Here is a 17922-nt window from a genome sequence, read left to right as displayed (position 1 = left end):
GGCTAGCGTAGCGTCAGCCTCTGTCTTGGCTTGACCCTATGGGCTAGCTCCCGCGTTTTTTATTCTTTAATATTTGCTTAACAAAAACTTTTTTTAGTTTCCTTTTTTAATTATTTTTTAGTCTTTTAAGAATAGTGCTTTATGGCATTCCCGTACTGCGGGCAGACCCGATTTCACCTGTGAATTCTTATTAAAAAGAGCCACTTAACTTGATGTCTGCTTATGCTTTACCGCTGCTCATAGGGGTCCGCTTCCGCTTGCCCGACATGGGCCATGTTTCGGCGTGTTGCTGCCTGCTTCAGGGGCTACGGGAAACCCTTCTGATATCCTGATTTACGGATTTGCCATTCAAGAAAGCACTTTACTCCTGCTAAAATATTTAAATACTGAGTCAATTTCATCTTGCTTTACTTATGATTAATGCTAAACCACTGTACGAGTATGCGGTACTTACTGTTGCTGGGTCTGAAACCTTTACGTGAGCGGCGCCTTCACTTTCAAATCCGGCGTCTCTCTCTATTCCCGCTTTTATATGGCTTCTGTGAGCCAAACCCTTGGCCAATCATTATATCCTCTTCGGATCCTTAGTGCTAGCATCCTAGGGTGCTCTGCTCATTGTTATACTTGATGACGTCACCTATATGTTTGTGTATTTGAAACTTTGCGATTGTACTGATCTCAGCTGCCCAAATGGGCTGGCCGAACTTGTATTTCAGTGTATAATTTATCTATGTGTATGATGTTATTCAAAATATTGCTTATCTTCTAAGCAAATACGTTCGCTTTTTAGCGGACTTGAGAGAGACCTACTCGCTTTTGAGCCTCTAACAGGCAGGCTTCTTCCCTTTTCTCTGCGGACTTGTCAGAGAACCCCTTTGTGTTTCTATTTTACTATCGGAATTCTGCCTCAATTTTTCAAACTGAATAAACTTCTCTTTAAATTGATTACTCACTCACATTTGTTTCTTATGCATCTGTGCCGAATACTACTGTTTTTAATGTTATTACTGTATGTTTAATAAATGCCGCGGTCCCCCTATGTGGCTTATGTAAGATACTTCCTTATAGAGCCGTTGTGTTATATACTTAATAACGTGTTGTGCCACTTGCATGTCCCTATTGATCGAACATTCAATAACAAGACCGGGGGACTGAACCCTTTAGCTGACGACTTATTTTTTACGCTTTATTGCAGCGCTACTGTACTGTAACCAATTACTACCCCTTTTCATTGTTATTTCTTTTCATTGTGCTTGTCAATTGCTTGAAACAACCCCCAGTCTTTTATAGGTGAGTCAAGATGTATTCCCTGCATTTGTTCTATGGGCCAATGGTCACGCATTATATAGCTGAGATGTCTCCTCATTTAATTAGGGCTATTCTTAAATTTTCATTTAGTTGGAGCTATTGTAGGACTTTATAAAGCCCCACAGGGGAGATATGCTGGAATGTACTTTATTATTGCTCTTATACAATTTGAGTTCAGCCGAAAATGGACCAATTTATCTCTCGATTTAAACCCCTTGGGTTGAGGCAGAATTCCGATAGTAAAATAGAAACACAAAGGGGTTCTCTGTCAAGTCCGCAGAGAAAAGGGAAGAAGCCTGCCTGTTAGAGGCTCAAAAGCGAGTAGGTCTCTCTCAAGTCCGCTAAAAAGCGAACGTATTTGCTTAGAAGATAAGCAATATTTTGAATAACATCATACACATAGATAAATTATACATTGAAATACAAGTTCGGCCAGCCCATTTGGGCAGCTGAGATCAGTACAATCGCAAAGTTTCAAATACACAAACGTATAGGTGACGTCATCAAGTATAACAATGAGCAGAGCACCCTAGGATGCTAGCACTAAGGATCCGAGGAGGATATAATGATTGGCCAAGGGGTTGGCTCACAGAAGCCATATAAAAGCGGGAATAGAGAGAGACGCCGGATTTGAAAGTGAAGGGCGCCGCTCACGTAAAGGTTTCAGACGCAGCAACAGTAAGTACCGCATACTCGTACAGTGGTTTAGCATTAATCATAAGTAAAGCAAGATGAAATTGACTCAGTATTTAAATATTTTAGCAGGAGTAAAGTGCTTTCTTGAATGGCAAATCCGTAAATCAGGATATCAGAAGGGTTTCCCGTAGCCCCTGAAGCAGGCGGCGACACGCCGAAACATGGCCCATGTCGGGCAAGCGGAAGCGGACCCCTATGAGCAGCGGTAAAGCATAAGCAGACACCAAGTTAAGTGGCTCTTTTTAATAATTCACAGGTGAAATCGGGTCTGCCCGCAGTACGGGAATGCCATAAAGCACTATTCTTAAAAGACTAAAAAATAATTAAAGGAAATTAAAAAAAAGTTTTTGTTAAGCAAATATTAAAGAATAAAAAACGCGGGAGGTAGCCCATAGGGTCAAGCAAAGACAGAGGCTGACGCTACGCTAGCCACCGCACAAAAGAAACCACGAAACGAGAGTTCCCTTGAATGTTTGTTGGTTACAGAGCATATTATTAAGCGCCTGTTGTACTAAGCGTATATTGCTGCCGCTTATTCTTGAGCGCCTGTTGTATTAAGCGTATATTGCTGCCGCTTATTCTTGAGCGCCTATTGTATTGAGCGTATATTGCTGCCGCATATTATTGAGCGCCTGTTGTATTGAGCGCCTGTTGCACTAAGCGTATTTTGCTGCCGCATATTATTGAGCGCCTATTGTATTAAGCGTATATTGCTGCCGCTTATTCTTGAGCGCCTATTGTATTAAAGCGTATATTGCTGCCGCTTATTATTAAGCGCATATTTTTCAATGGAACAGAACGCCTCAGCAGGGGCACCTCTTGCCTCCGGCATTAAAGCCCTCGGCCTCTGCTCTGAATGCCAGCTTAGAGCCACGCACAGTGAAGAGCCAGACTCCCTATGTGCCCAATGTGAGGAGGCCGTGGGAGCATCGGGTCAGGACCAGTCTCAGCCACGATTCGCTGACAGTTCCCCAGGGGCTACCCCGGATTTAGCGGGCTGTCTCGACCAACCTGGAATCCCCGGGGATCTCGTACCCCGGTGATTAGAGACCGCCTCCATTTTCTGGGTGGATCTCTTTAAGGGGATTCATGCTTTTGTTCAGATGCAAACAGCTTCCCGTCCAGGCCCTGCTGTTCCTGTTGTTCCTGCTGTTTCTGCTGGTCCGGCTGCGGCTGCCTCTGCGGTTACGGCTCCAGCGGATCCTGTTCCGGGACCTTCACGCCCTTATCGTGTGCCGGACCTCCCGCCTCCAGACAGCCCGGATCAGTCGGACCCGGATGTTTCATCGGACGAATCCGAACTCCCGGACGAGGGGGAACTTCCCTCAGGGATTGAGCCATAAAGAACCATGAGGCGGTTCTTCCCTAAAGAGGATCTCTCCGACCTGGTGTCTCAGTGCCTGGCGGAGTTGGATATTACAGGTCCCAGTGCTTCGGTACCCTCCGCGCAGAACCCCCTGCTGGAAGGTCTTCGTCCTACAGCCCGCCATTTTCCATTCTTGCAAGCGGCACAACAACTGATAGATTTAGAATGGGCTGCACCAGCGGCCTCATTCAAAGGGGGTCGGGCCCTGACAGGCATGTTACCCCCTGGCACCGGCTATCCAGGAGCTGCTGGCGTGCCCTCAGGTGGACGCCTTGATTAGCGCTGTGGTCAAGCGCACTACCATTCCAGTTGAGGGGGGGGCGGCCCTCAAGGAGTCTCATGACCGGCGATTGGACGCCATTCTGAAACAGACGTTTGAGGTGGCAGCTCTATCTTTGCGGATCGCAACCTGCTGCACAGTGGTGACGTGTTCCTGTTTGTCACAGGTCAGGAACAATGCTCCAGCAGCAGACATGGAGTCAGCTCTCTCGTTCCTTACGGATGCTGCATCAGACCTAGTCCGGACAACAGCCAAGGGGATTTCATCCTCCGTAGCTGCCAGGAGGCAGCTCTGGATCCGGAAATGGTCAGCTGATGCTCCCTCGAAGACGCGCCTCACCAGATTGCCCTTTAAGGGCTCTTCCCTGTTCGGTAGCGACCTTGATAGACTGGCCAGCACATGGGGCGCCTCGCCAGTACCTCGACTGCCGGAAGATCGGTTCAGAAGGAACCAGCGCGCCTTTCCAAGGCCCTCCAGGGGCAGAAGCTCACAGCGCTTCACTCCCTACAGGAGTCGCTACCAGGCGCCTCATCTTCAGGCCAGGAATCAGTCCTTTCGGACCAAGCAGCGCAAGAGGGGAGCAGGCCCGGGCTCAGGTCCCGGCCGCGCCTCACAATGAGAATCCACCGACTCATCTGGGGGACGGGGCCATAGGGGACAGGTTAACCCTCTTCTACCCCAGATGGGTCGAGATTACGTCGGACCAGTGGGTCCTCGCCATTATCCGAGAGGGATATTATCTGGACTTTCATTATCTCCCTCCGGACAAGTTTGTGGAATCTTCATGTCCCATACACAAGAAGGCAGCATTGGAAGCTACCCTGGCGAGGCTCCTGTCCTTGAAAGCCATCATCCCAGTACCTGCCTGGGAAGTGAATTCTGGTCACTATTCCATTTATTTCATGGTACCCAAGAAAGGGGGCACCTTTCGGCCCGTACTGGAGCTCAAGTCAGTCAATCGATACTTAAGGGTCCCGAGGTTTCGCATGGAAACTCTGCGCTCCGTCAAGACCGCAGTACAGCCGGGAGAATTCCTCACGGCCTTAGACTTGTCGGAAGCCTACCTGCATATCCCGATCCATCCGGATCATCAGCGCTACCTCCGCTTCAAGGTTCTAGGACGCCATGTCCAATTCCGGGCTCTGCCCTTCGGGTTGGCCACGTCACCGCAGACCTTTACCAAGTTGGTCGTAGTGGTGGCAGCGGCACTCAGAAGGGAAGGAATCCTGGTCCATCCCTACCTAGACGACTGGCTGATCAGGGCGAAATCACGAGAGGAGAGCCATCGGACAACTGACAGAGTGATCGCCCTTCTGGAAAGCTTGGGCTGGGTAATCAACCTCAGCAAGAGTTGCCTACAGCCTTCCCAGTCGCTGGAATACCTGGGAGTACAGTTCGACACCCAGGCAGACACAGTCAGTCTCAATACCAAGAGAAGGTTAAAACTTCAGACGCGTATCCGGTACTTGATGGGAGCCAGTCGGCCCATTGCTTGGGATTATCTGCAGGTTCTCGGCCTCATGGGATCCACCCTGGAAGTGGTACCTTGGGCAAGGGCCCATATGAGACCATTACAACACTCCCTGCTCTCTCGATGGAGCCCCCGCTTGCGGAACTATTCCACGCACCTTCCTCTGCCAGCCAGAGTACGGACCCAGTTACGGTGGTGGTTGCAGTCCAACCACACGAGCAGGGGGTCGAAGATGTCCTCACCCTCGTGGACTCTGCTCACCACAGATGCCAGCCTGAGCGGCTGGGGAGCGCACTGCAAAGAACTCACCGCACAAGGGCAGTGGAACAGAGAAGAGTCAGGGTGGAACATCAACCGTCTAGAGGCCCGGGCAGTCCGATTGGCATGCCTACGATTTGCTCACAGACTGAAGAATAGAGCAGTCAGAGTGATGTCAGACAATGCCACCACGGTGGCATACGTCAACCGTCAGGGCGGAACCAGAAGCCAACAGGGTATCTCTGGAGATAGCCCCGCTGATGGTTTGGGCAGAGGCGAATCTTCAGGACATCTCAGCCGTCCACATTGCCGGGAAGGACAACACCGCGGCGGACTTCCTCAGCAGGGAAAGCCTAGATCCGGGAGAGTGGCAGCTGTCACCCACAGCCTTCCAGATGATTGTGGATCACTGGGGGATTCCGGACATGGACCTACTAGCGGACAAGTCCAATGCTCAAGTACCCAGATACTTCAGCCGCAAACGCGACCCGTTCGCACATGGAATCGATGCCCTGGTTCAGCCATGGCCTCCAGGGACTCTGCTATACGCCTTTCCTCCGTGGCCTCTGCTGGGCGCCATCATCCACAAGATTCAGAGGCACGGGGGCCTAGTTCTTCTAGTGGCACCAGACTGGCCAAGAAGACCCTGGTACGCGGACATGAGAAGACTACTGGCAGGGGAGCCCTTTCCCCTGCCTCCTCTCCGGGGCCTTCTACGTCAAGGTCCCATCCTCCACGAGGATCCGGCTCAATTCTCTCTTATGGTTTGGCCATTGAGAGGGCTAGACTGAAGAAAAGAGGTTACTCGGAGCCCGTGATAGATACACTCCTCCGAGCACGCAAGTTTTCCACTTCCCTCACCTACGTAAGGATCTGGAGAATATTTGAAGCATGGTGCGACACTCATGGCACCAATCCACATGCGACCACAATCCCTATTGTTCTGGTTTTCCTGCAAGATGGGCTTCAGAAGGGTCTCTCCCTCAGCTCCATCAAAGTCCAGGTGGCTGCACTGTCTTGCTATGGTCCCAGGAGGGATGGCAAGACCATTGCCACGCATCCAGATGTGTCTCACTTCCTGAAAGGAGTTAAGCACATTTGTCCGCCACTGAAGTGGCCAGTGCCTTTGTGGAACCTCAACCTTGTTTTGGATTTCCTCGCGGGATCCACCTTCAGACCCCTTCGGGGCCTGTCTCTCCGTTCTTTAACCTTGAAGATGGTGTTCTTATTGGCGGTCTGTTCAGCACACCGCGTCTCAGAGCTACAAGCACTGTCCTGCCGTGATCCCTTTCTCAGAATCACTCCAGAGGCTATCCATCTTCGCACGGTTCCCTCCTTTTTACCTAAAGTGGTCTCACAATTTCACCTTAACCAAACTATATCCTTGCCTACCACGGCGGGTTTGAAGAAATCTGAAGAAGGGCGTTTGCTACGCCATCTCGACATAGGCAGACTGCTGCCCAGATATCTGGAAATGACAGAAGACGTCCGAAAGACAGACCATCTGTTCGTCCTGCACAGCGGGAAACGACAAGGGGAAGCGGCCTCTCGGCCCACCATCGCCCACTGGATTAAAGAAGTTATCAGAGCAGCTTACGGGGAGGCTGGGAAGTCTCCGCCTCTACAAGTCAAGGCTCATTCTACCAGAGCACAAGCGGCATCCTGGGCAGAATCCAGGATGCTGTCGCCTGCAGAAATATGTAAAGCGGCGACGTGGTCCTCCCTCCATACCTTCTCCAGGTTCTACCGTCTGGATGTCCAGGCCAGGGAGGACACAGCATTTGCGAGGGCGGTCCTACAGGGTCCTCGGGCAGCCTTCCGCCCAGGCTGGGAGTAAAGCTTTTGTACATCCCATTTGTTCTGAGTCCATCTGGCTACACGACAGGAGATTACTTACCTGATAATCTCGTTTTCCTTAGTGTAGACAGATGGACTCAGCATCCCGCCCAGCTGCCTGTGTACATGGGTTTCACCGATTCAAGGTAAGCCATGTCATCTGTTTCCATAAGAGCGTACACTCTACCAGGTGTCAACGCCTTCCAGTTGGGAATGCTGGCGGTCTCCAGCTACTATCAATCGGTCAGGGGAATCCTGTTTCACTTTTCACTGAGCGTCAGTACACACATCCATAACAGCTTTTGCAAGGAAGATTACTAAGTTGCTACGCTTCCTGTGGGGGTATATATACACCCGTGCTGATGTCAGATCCGTTTCCAACTGCTAGCACGAGCATACTATACCCATTTGTTCTGAGTCCATCTGTCTACACTAAGGAAAACGAGATTATCAGGTAAGTAATCTCAACATTTTGCATTTTGTCTCATGCAGGATGTTTATCCTGTTGGACTCTATGCCATCCCGGACATAAAGCGCCACACTGCCTCCCGGGTGCTCCTCTGTCATTGTAATATAATTTGTACCCCGGTATAGCACTGTCCCATTGGTTATCCTCCTTCCACCATGTCTCTGAGATGCCAATTAAGTCTGTCATCATTCACTGCTATACATTCTAATTCTCCCATCTTACTTCTTAGACTTCTGGCATTAGCATACAAACATTTCAAAGTTTGTTTTTTGTTTGTGTTTTCATTCTGCTTTTTAATTGATAGGGATAAGTTAGAATATTTTAGCTCAGGTGAGTTTTTTTAGTTACAGGCACCTTACACCATCCAGGTTGCACTGCATGTATCCTGCAGTTAGTGAAAACTGTTGGAGGGATTGCAGTGGAGTGGGTAGCTTTTTCCATATTTGGTGGGAATGCCAGGTCTTTATATTTTGGAACAGAGTACTACAGTGGCTGGAGTTGGTAATGGTGGTACAGGGTTTAAGAAATGATGGTTTGATATTACTTAATGTGCCCTCCCTGAACCTAGATAAATTCCAACAGCAGTTTTGTCAACAAGTATTCATAGCCGCTAGATGTGAATTGGCATTGTATTGGAAGTGTCTGGAAGTGCTGTCTCTGCAGGTTGTGTTTCAAAGGCTAAGATTTTATTATCGAATGGCAGCAATTGATGCCTATAGACATCATAAAAAAATCATTATTTCAGAAAATATGGAAACCGCTTTTGGAATGGGAAACAGCAGGATCTATGGTGGCAGATTTTTCCATTGGATAACTCCTTAGTAGTTCTGCTTCTTGGTTTGCGTTAAAGTGTTATTTTAACCCTCAAGTTTGTAAAGTGAATCTCTGCTCCTATCATTAGAGTAGTATAATTATGAGAAGGCTTATAGTCGCATAGTCATTATGTTGCAGTCTGTAGGTTGTTCCAAACATAGGATTGTTTGCCCTAAGGCTTTACCTTGTATATATAATGTTTCTAGCATATTCCATTGTGAAATGTGATGGATAATAGCATCCAAAATGTTACTGAGAGTAATAGGTGCTTGTGGTATTTGATGCAGGGACTGAATGGGGGGATAAGGGAGGGTTCTATTGGAGACTGTAAACTGAAAGTCAGTTTTGATACTGCTTTGTTACACTCGTGTACTGTATGTTTTGTACTCTGACCTTCAATAAAAACTTTCAGTAACAAAAAAAAGGCCTTTTCAGCATCAAAGCTAATCAAGATAGGACCCACTGTCTGAAATGTACTACAGGTTTCAGGAGCCAATAACAGTCGCCTAATGTTAGAATCTAGCTTCCTACCAAACACAAATCTCATTTTTTCTTGGGATATCAACAGTGGCATAATATATTTGAGCAGGTTGAATAAAATGTTTGTGTATATTTTTATGTCTTGGTTCAAGAACAATATCGGTCTATAAGATCCTGGATCCATTGGGTCCCTCCCTGGTTTTGTAATACTATTATGGCAGCTTCTGACATAGAGTTTAGTATAGCTTCTTGTTGCACCATAAGAGTTAAACAAAGAAGCTAAAGATTTAGCTAGTGGGATTTGCAAATGCTTATAAAACAGTGAGTTCTGGTCATCTGGATCAGGAGATTTATGGAGTTTTAGTTCCTTAATGACACATCTAACTTCTTGACCTATAATTGGCTTATTTAACTCTTCTAATTAACCTTTTGAGAGTTGTGGTACCTCTAATGTCTGAAGGAATTATTTTTGATTCTCTAAATTAAAGTATTCAGTTTTAGAAAGATGTTGTTGATAATTTTTAAATCTATCTAGCATTGAGCTAACTAGTGATCTGTCTTTTTTTCTTAATGCCACTTATAAATTTAGACTGACTTTGTGCTTTAGTCAGACTGGCTAGCATACGCCCTGGCTTGTTCCCATATACAAATAGTTTGTTGAAACATAAACATTGTTCCCTTAGCTTTTTGATGCCACAGATCATTAAGCGTACATTGTGCCTCTACAAATCTCTTTCCAGACATCTGAGTTTTTTTTATTCCATTGGGATTTATAATGTCATTTGTTTAATTAGCATTAAAATTATTTTTTTCCTTTGTCTTTTCTTGAACGCTACAAAATTAATTATTTCACCTCCAAGTACTACTTTCACTGTTTCCCAAAATAAACCTGGGGTTTCTTTGTGCTGAGCATTTGCCTCCTTGAACAGTTCTCACTTCTTCCCTAAATAAGCTTGAAAAGTTTGCTTCAAGCTCAGCCACTCTGGCATCCGCCATTGGGAAGCCTTTAAAGTTCCAGCTGGCTGACCCATAGAGCAATACATCGGACAGTGATCTGAAATTATTAAATTCCCTATCTCTGTATTTGCCACTTCATTAAATAAAGACTCAGATATCAAAATGCAATCAATTCTGGACTTTGAGGGTTAAGCTTTGGTATAATGGGTATAGTCTCATTCCTTAGGTTAGAGAGTTCTCCAAATATCAATGAGTGAGAGGTTATCACACCGAAAAGGATTCTTTTTCCCCTTTCCCATTTTTGTAACTGACACTTTAGAATATCTATCCAAGCAAGGGTCAAGAACCCAATTTAAGTCTCCGCCTAGTACTACAGGACCCCCTCCCAAATCCATTGTTCCTCAGACCAAAAGAGTCAAAAACAATGGTCATAGTAATTTGGAGCATAAACTGATGCTAATATTATGCTTTTCCCATACATTGTGCCTTTAATCAAAATTATCCAACTGTTAGTCTGAAAAGAAACTCTCTTTTGGATCAGTATAGCTATCCCATTTTGCTTAGATGTTCCTGAAGTAAAGTAGTACTGATTAAAACAGCGCTTCCTTAATTTTCTGTGTTCACTATCATGTGTGTTTCCTGCAGTAAAATGTTTGCTAACACTTTTTCCTTTTTTTATAGGGGAACCCAATCCCACAACATTCCATGACATAAATTTCAATTTTGTACTCATTTCAATTCATTAGAAAAATTCCCTTCCGACATAATCCCAGGAATTCTTGGATGAGATTTCTAAATACATCTCAGCTTCACATACCTATGTTTTTCTTGTTTCATTTCCATTGTGCCATATGCCTTTTAATCCACCAAGGTTAACCCCCTCTTCTAATAAACTCCCCCCTCTCCTCCCCACCCCTCTTTTACTATATCCACCTTCTCTATGTTTAGAAAATACCTTAGAATTTCCATGCGCTTCACATGGAGAGCGGAAGCCCTTAAGATGCGACCAGGTGCCATCCCCTTAGTGACAGCCATGCATCTCTTAACTAACCCAAAAAAGTTCAAAATCAGTTTGAATTAGTAAAATATCACAAATTAACCCTCCACCCATTTCAATAAAGTCACCTTTGAAATCACATTTTTGAAAATAGTAACTGCTAGCATCACTCTGGCTGCAGCATTCAACCTCTCTTCCAGAATGGATCAATAGTAGATTCCTGTTTGCTAATTAATGTATTCGATCCTCGATCTTCAGTCTTCTGCCCGCATATTGCCAACAACCAGGAAATTGTAGAAGGTAAAACATTCAAAAAATAATCATATGATAATCAGTGAATTGTCTATAAGTTAACATGTTTTGTTCTACATCCACAATAGAGATGTATGTCCATACTACCCTGTTGTAAGGAATACGTTCTTCCGGAAAGCCCCATTAACCAAATAAGACTACTTGATAAGACTTCACTGATCCACAAATTACAGCAACGGAAGTTCCTGCATACAAAGTCGTCCCTCCGGATCATGGTGTGTACACATCGCCATTTTAGGTACGGGTGTTCAAACATCAAATATTCAACAGTAGGCTAATGAAACACATATTCATGTTGTTTCCATAATGTGCACCATCACTCTGCTGGGCTCTGCTCTAGCGAATCTACAAACTTCTTAGCTACCTCTGCCATTTTGAAATCGTGAGCTGCTTCGTTTTTCCATATAAGCAGCTTGGTGGAAATTTGCAGCATGAAGCATGCTTGCTTCACCACTAATTGTGCACAAACAGGCCCAAATTCTCTCCTTTTAGTAGCCACCTTAAAAGAGAAGTCTTGAAAGATGCTTATGGGGCTGTCCATATATTTTAGCATGGGGTGTTTGAGATGCACGCCAAATCATTTGTTTATGGTCATAGTTCAAAAGTCTCGCAGTCACTACACAGGGTTTCAGTTCACCATCCTTCGTAGCCCCCAGTCTATGTGCTCTTTGTATGACCAAATTCCCCTGCAGGTTTGTCAGCCCCAACAATTCTGGAAGCCAAGTCACCAGTAACTCAGCTAATTTACGGACTTCTACTGACTCAGCAAAACCAACAAACCACAAGTTATTGCGGCAAACCTGTTTTTCAATTCCTCGAATTTCTCCTCTTGAGTCACCACAGTCTTTTCTAGCTTATCAATTTTCCTTGCTGATTCCAGGGCTTCACCCTCTGCAAGTGACACACAACTTTCTAAGGTTTCCAAGCGAGGCACAAATTCCAGAATTACATTTTTCTGTTCTGCGATTGTTTCAGATATGCCATCTAATCTGCCCGAAATTGCTGTTACCACTGAGGTCATTGTATTTACTGCTGCTTCATCAAAGGTACACCGCTGCTTATGTCCAGTCATCGTGCCAATTTTGCTCTTGCTGGGCTTGGCTTTTTCCTTCTCTTTTTTTTTCACTGGTTTAATTGGCATTCCAGATGGGGATTTAGTCATAAATCGGTTGATGCTCTTGTGCACTCCTTAAGAAACAGATTTTGTCAAATGAAAATCATGGAGGCTACAGATATCTCATAGATTGAGGGGATGGCACCTGGAGCCCGCTAGGAAATGTTCTCTTGGGATCACCACATCATGTGCCTCCTGTTCAGGCTTCTTAAATCCAGGATGGATCTTAGTCCCCCGGATTTCTTGGGGATAAGGAAGTAGCAGGAGTAGAGTCCCTGACCATGGTGCTGGAGAGGAATAGGTTCTATTGCCTGCCATTTTGAGGAGCAATTCCACTTTCAGGCGGAATTGCTTCGAGAAGGATCTGGATTGAAAGGTGAGTGATGAGGAAGCATGGGAAGTCAGAAGAAACACAAGCGGTATCCAGACTCCACAATTTTGAGACCCTAGCAATCTTTAGTGATTTTGTACCACTCTTCCAGGTAGCACTGGATTCTCTCCCTTACTGGAGAGGATTGTTGCTGGGTTGTAAAGGTGATCAAAACTTGGTCCAGGCTTGATTGGACTGATTACATGGTCTTTGGTTGACGGTGCTTACACTGTTGAGCATGAGTTGGAAGTTGTTGCTGTTGCGAAAGCAGAGGCTGTATCTTTGCCAGAAGGAGCATCTCTGGGAATACTAAAAATGTAGTAAGTGCCCCTTGCAGAAGACTGCTGCTCCTTTAGTGTAGATAGAAACTGGACTGCCACATGCTATATTTTTTTTATTTGAACAACTGTTTCCTTGAGCTTTTCTCTGAAAAGGTGATTCCCCAGCTTGGGGACGTCTGCTAACTTGTCCTGCACATCATCATATAGGCCTCTCAAACAAGCCATTTGACATTCTTGGATGGATGCTGTCGAGGTGCATTCCGTGGTATCAAATGCCTTATAGATGGATCAAATTAAATGGCATATATACACTTTTCCACATCTAAGAGTGGCTGAGGGTATGCAATTCCGCTTTCACTGGGTGGAAGAAACAGTTTGGGTTTCTGTATACAGTCATGTAAATAATGAATCATGTAGAATTGGTATGTGGAGATCCATGCATTAAGCATGAAGGTATTTGAAATACCTTTATACCGAAATTGATCAGCAACTGAAGATCTTGCCTTGGTGGAATATGTGTGTATATCCTTGTTTTCTTTGCAGATTTTACCACAGCTGATTGATGGAGCAATTCCACCATAGCAAACCTCAGAGTTTTCACTCTGAATCTGAGGTCTAGCTTCCTTGCTGCTGGGCCCAGGAAATAGGATTATCCCACATTCTTGTTTGCAGTTCTTGCAGGATAAAATGGATCAGGATAGCTACTGGCTCTGCCTGAGTGTCCAGAATTTGAAGATGACCAAAGACTTTAACACAGGCATCTTGTCCTTATGTACATTAACTCTGAGCATTTTCTTTCCACCTTGTCCAGGCACTGGAGTAGTAAAGGTCTTCCAGTGAAAGATGAGTATTCTAGAGGCTCCGGAAGGGGGTCAGATAGGATCCCTGTTGAAACTTCATCAGAGCCTGGAGATGAGGGAACACTAATCCAGGACCACGGTGATGAAGGTGACTGAGAAGGGGTCCTTGATCGCCTCAGAGGGGTATACTCCTGATGCGCATCCTCTGACTGCCTGGACTCCACTGCAAGGGAATGTCAAAAGCTAGAACCAAATCGCCAGGGTTCTAATGGAGTATCCCTGTGCACAGGGGATATTGGGACTCCTCCTTATGGAGTAAGTTTGATATCCTGGAAAGGAGAAGTTAGAAGGTATCCTTTTCTTTTTTCTAGCAACTACAGAGGTAAAGAAATTCTTCAGCAAGTCTGCTATCTGGTCAAGGTGTTAACATGCGCTTTGTGATGGCATGGGTGATGGAACATGCTCTTCTAATACCAAAATGATATATTGCACATCGTCTGGGCTCTACAAAAGGTCTGTAGATAAGTGCACGGCCGTAATACGTGTAAAAATGTACCCTTCTGTTCACAGCTCCACCAACAGAGGCACGAAGAAGAAAATGAGAACTTCGCATAGTAAACAAGATATCTATAAGCCCTATGCAATAGCTTGTACATTAATTCTACCCTTTGCCTGCATGTAGAAATTTTGTGGGCCTGGGACCACTATATTTGTCTTATAAATGCAAGATTGATATAATTCTGATAACTGAATTTTTTTAGAAACTTCCATAGAAGTATAAATACTGGGGAGTAGTTAAGATCTTCTTGAATGCCGCAGCTGCTAACACTGGACAGTGGATCAGAAAAGTACCATTCTGGGTATTGGTTCTCCCGAATTTTTCTGACCCAGGCAGACATAATTAAGCTGCGCTGAGATCTCTTCCCATTATGAAGACCAGGGAGAGGAGTAACAACTCTGTAATAGTTTGGTCAGTTATCAGGTGTTAGTGCTTGTATGTCTGGGATAGATAGTGAGTGCATGTTACTGCAGTCCCTAGTTCAAAAAGATTGGCTTCTTTTTGCCTTGCTTCATTTTGAAGAATAAAGCTTAAAGCTGTGGCTTGTGTATTTGCGATATAATGCTTTTTTTTTTTTTTTTGGTCATCAAGTGCTGTCTTTGATGCAAAGATTGGCAATTATGGTTTGTCAGTTCTGTTCATCCTCAGCTTTCTTCTTTACTTTGCCCATTATGCCATTTTTTTGGTCATCATCCCAGACTGCTCTTGTTCTCTATCTCTTTTGCTTTCTATAATGCTCTGCAGTGCTGATTTGCCATCAGAACCTGACAGTACAGGATGAGAAAAATCTCATTTTCCTTTACTTCTCCCTCCCTCAAATCTTATACACTCTTTTATTTGAGTCCTTTTGTTATCATATTGCTAAAATAAGAGAATTTTCCTCTTAAACTGGCTCCCATGTAATTTTTGTGGTGTTCAAAATGAGTGCATTATCTGTATTTGCAGATTAGATCTGCAATAGAAAATCTTAAGAGATAAGGGATGGGTTCCAAGAAATCTGTGCTCTTTGGAAAAATATTGTAGCACCCTAGGTAAACAGGGTGAGATGAAATTCTCAATTTATAGACTCATACAGGTATCGGCACAGAATCTGAAAAAAAAATTTCTAATTTAATTAACGAATGGAATTTGGAGTTAAAGATTGTAGATACAGACATGTTTTGGCAGTCCATGCATTCATGTATTGTGGACGAGTGCTATTGATAGTAAGATTTCTGCACAGATAGGGCCGGTGCAACCCACTGTGCAAGCCATGCACTTGCACAGGGTGGTGGCCTGGAGGAGGCGGTGGCCTCAGGCCGAGACCGAATGAGCTGCTGGTGTGGCAACGAAGAGGAGGAACACAGGGCTGCACAGCAGTTCCCAATCTCCCGTGCGGCTAAGAAGAGGGACACACACACTCACACACACACACACACACACACACACACACACACACACACAGGCCGTGTTTGTGAGTGTGTGTGTCTGAGAATGTGTATGTGAGAGAGAGGGATCTTGTGTGTGTGTATGTAAGAGGGAACGTGTGTGTGTGAACGTGTATGTAGGAGGGATTGTGTGAGCCTGTGTGTGAGTGAGAATGTGTTTGAGAGAAAGGGAGCATGTGAGCATGTGTATGCAAGAGGAAGTGAGCATGGGTTCTATAAGGGAGATAGCATATGTATGAGAGAGGAGAAAGTGTATGCATCCCTCTCATATTGATCCACAACAATCTGAGTGACTGGAAATCAAAAGTTTCCAGGTATGGCGAACGTGAATTATTTTATCCTTATTAGTTTTAATTTTTAGATGCTATTTGTGTCTGCTGTTTTGAAATATTTTATTGGTATTTGAGAAATTTAAAACAAATTGTTTGAGTTTTTATTTAATGGATCTTCAGTTCACCTGCTGTTTTGAAATATTCTTTTTATTAGTATGTTTATACTATTATGATTAATGTATTTATTATATTTCTTGATTTTACTGTTTTAGGATTCATTATGTTTCTGTTTTTCCATTGTTACACTGCATAGAGACTGACTTGTTGCAGTTTTCCTATTCAGTTTTTGCCTGCTTATTTCTATTTATACTTTATGATTTCTTTCTCCTGTATTTGGTGAGGGTCTGCCTGTGTTCTGCATGTGTGATTTAGATGAGAGATTCTGCTAGCATGTAGGAATTAATAACAGCTTGTTTTGTTCTGTTTCCTAATATGAGGTGTATTGGTGTTTTAGGGCCTGGTGTAATATTTGCAGTGTTGCCTTTTCATAGGTAGGGTTGTTACATTTTTATGTGCTGGTAAAGCTGTTTTGGTGTGGGCTTTTTATTATATTTTAATTGTTATTTACTCATGGCTTTGAGGGTCAAGCCCATACCTAACAATCATTACAGTAGCCCTAATGCCATATGGATTCCAAGTTTCTTTTTTTGTAGGGTTTTCTGGTTAGTACCAAAGAAGTGCATGCAAATACTTGTGATATATATATATATATATATATATATATATATATATATATATATATATATTTTACCTCCGAAGACTGTACTTTGAATATTTTTTCATGTAAAATTTATTATAAATGCTTAATTTTTAATTGTGTATGTGTTGAGAGCAGGAGTTGGGGGTGCAGGGGTATAAGATTTTCCCAGCAATGGGTTCTAGGGGAAGGGGTGAAGACCCGGAGAGTAGAGGGATGACAGTGTTTAAAATTTAGGTCGCTAGAAGGAACCAGGCGTTTTTTTGGCAAGCCTGAGACAGAAGAGTGAATGAAGTGTGTGTGTGTGTTGGGGGCACCACAGTAATTGTTCGCACAGGGCAGCAAAAAATCTGGCACCGGCCCTGTGCACAGAACATATCAATATTCTTGTTGTTTTGTGAAGTTCTCCAATTCACCATTGCTTTAGTACAGAAGGTGCTGTGGGTTACTGGGAACGCACACATATATGTGGTGGTAGTGATGTCCAAATCTCAAAGGTTCTTGGGGAGGAGGGGGAACAGAAGCAGAGATTAAGAATATTTCTGAATATAATTGATGCTAACATTTTGTTTATTGGGATTTTGGGAGGTCTTCAATTTTCTCTGCAAAAGACATTCAGTCCGGCATGCAGCTAGATACATTGTTGCTTCATTATGGAAGAGGCCTTTAGAATGGTGATTTGGCGGAAGCAAGTGTTTGAAATTGCCCTAACTGAGAAGTTGACCTTTACTCGTATGGGTAAACTGGATATTTACAGCAGTATCTGGAATAAATATTGGGCTAAAATTAAGTAGGTACTGGTATAAAATGAGAGTAAGCTTTCAAATGTCTATCTAATTTAACTTGAAGGATGTCACTTTGTGTGGATCTTATATAGCTCTAGTCCTTGTATGATATGTTAACTGTGTCTATAAGAAGTGGATATGTTCTCTTCTTTGTCGTCTAGCAGGATTAAATTGACCATAACAAGTGGGTGAAATCATTTGATGGTACTGACACAATCCCAGTTCTGAGAGTTCAGAAGTCTTTCTGAGCACTTGTGGGAATTACCATGCATATTCATTGCCTCATGAGCCTCTTAGTCTATCTTTGTCCAAGC

The 17922-nt window shown here is 44.2% G+C and overlaps 1 protein-coding gene across 8 annotated transcripts in view; it reads left to right on the top strand.

Annotated features, from left to right (window-relative positions):
* KIDINS220 (kinase D interacting substrate 220) overlaps nucleotides 1-17922 on the top strand; it is a 376999-nt gene that overhangs the window by 32395 nt on the left and 326682 nt on the right. The window contains exon 1 of one of the 8 annotated variants that reach the window (XM_029595822.1): nucleotides 14221-14321. The exons of the other annotated variants lie outside the window; for them this stretch is intronic. The gene's annotated coding sequence lies outside the window, so the exon portion shown is untranslated. Of the gene's footprint in view, nucleotides 1-14220; nucleotides 14322-17922 lie in introns of those variants that run through there. 8 annotated transcript variants of the gene reach the window in all.

The sequence above is a fragment of the Rhinatrema bivittatum genome, chromosome 3 (assembly GCF_901001135.1).
Source record: "Rhinatrema bivittatum chromosome 3, aRhiBiv1.1, whole genome shotgun sequence".
In the NCBI taxonomy this organism is placed as follows: domain Eukaryota; kingdom Metazoa; phylum Chordata; class Amphibia; order Gymnophiona; family Rhinatrematidae; genus Rhinatrema; species Rhinatrema bivittatum.
Note: the sequence above shows the minus strand (reverse complement) of the source record. Positions and strands in the feature narration are given on the sequence as shown.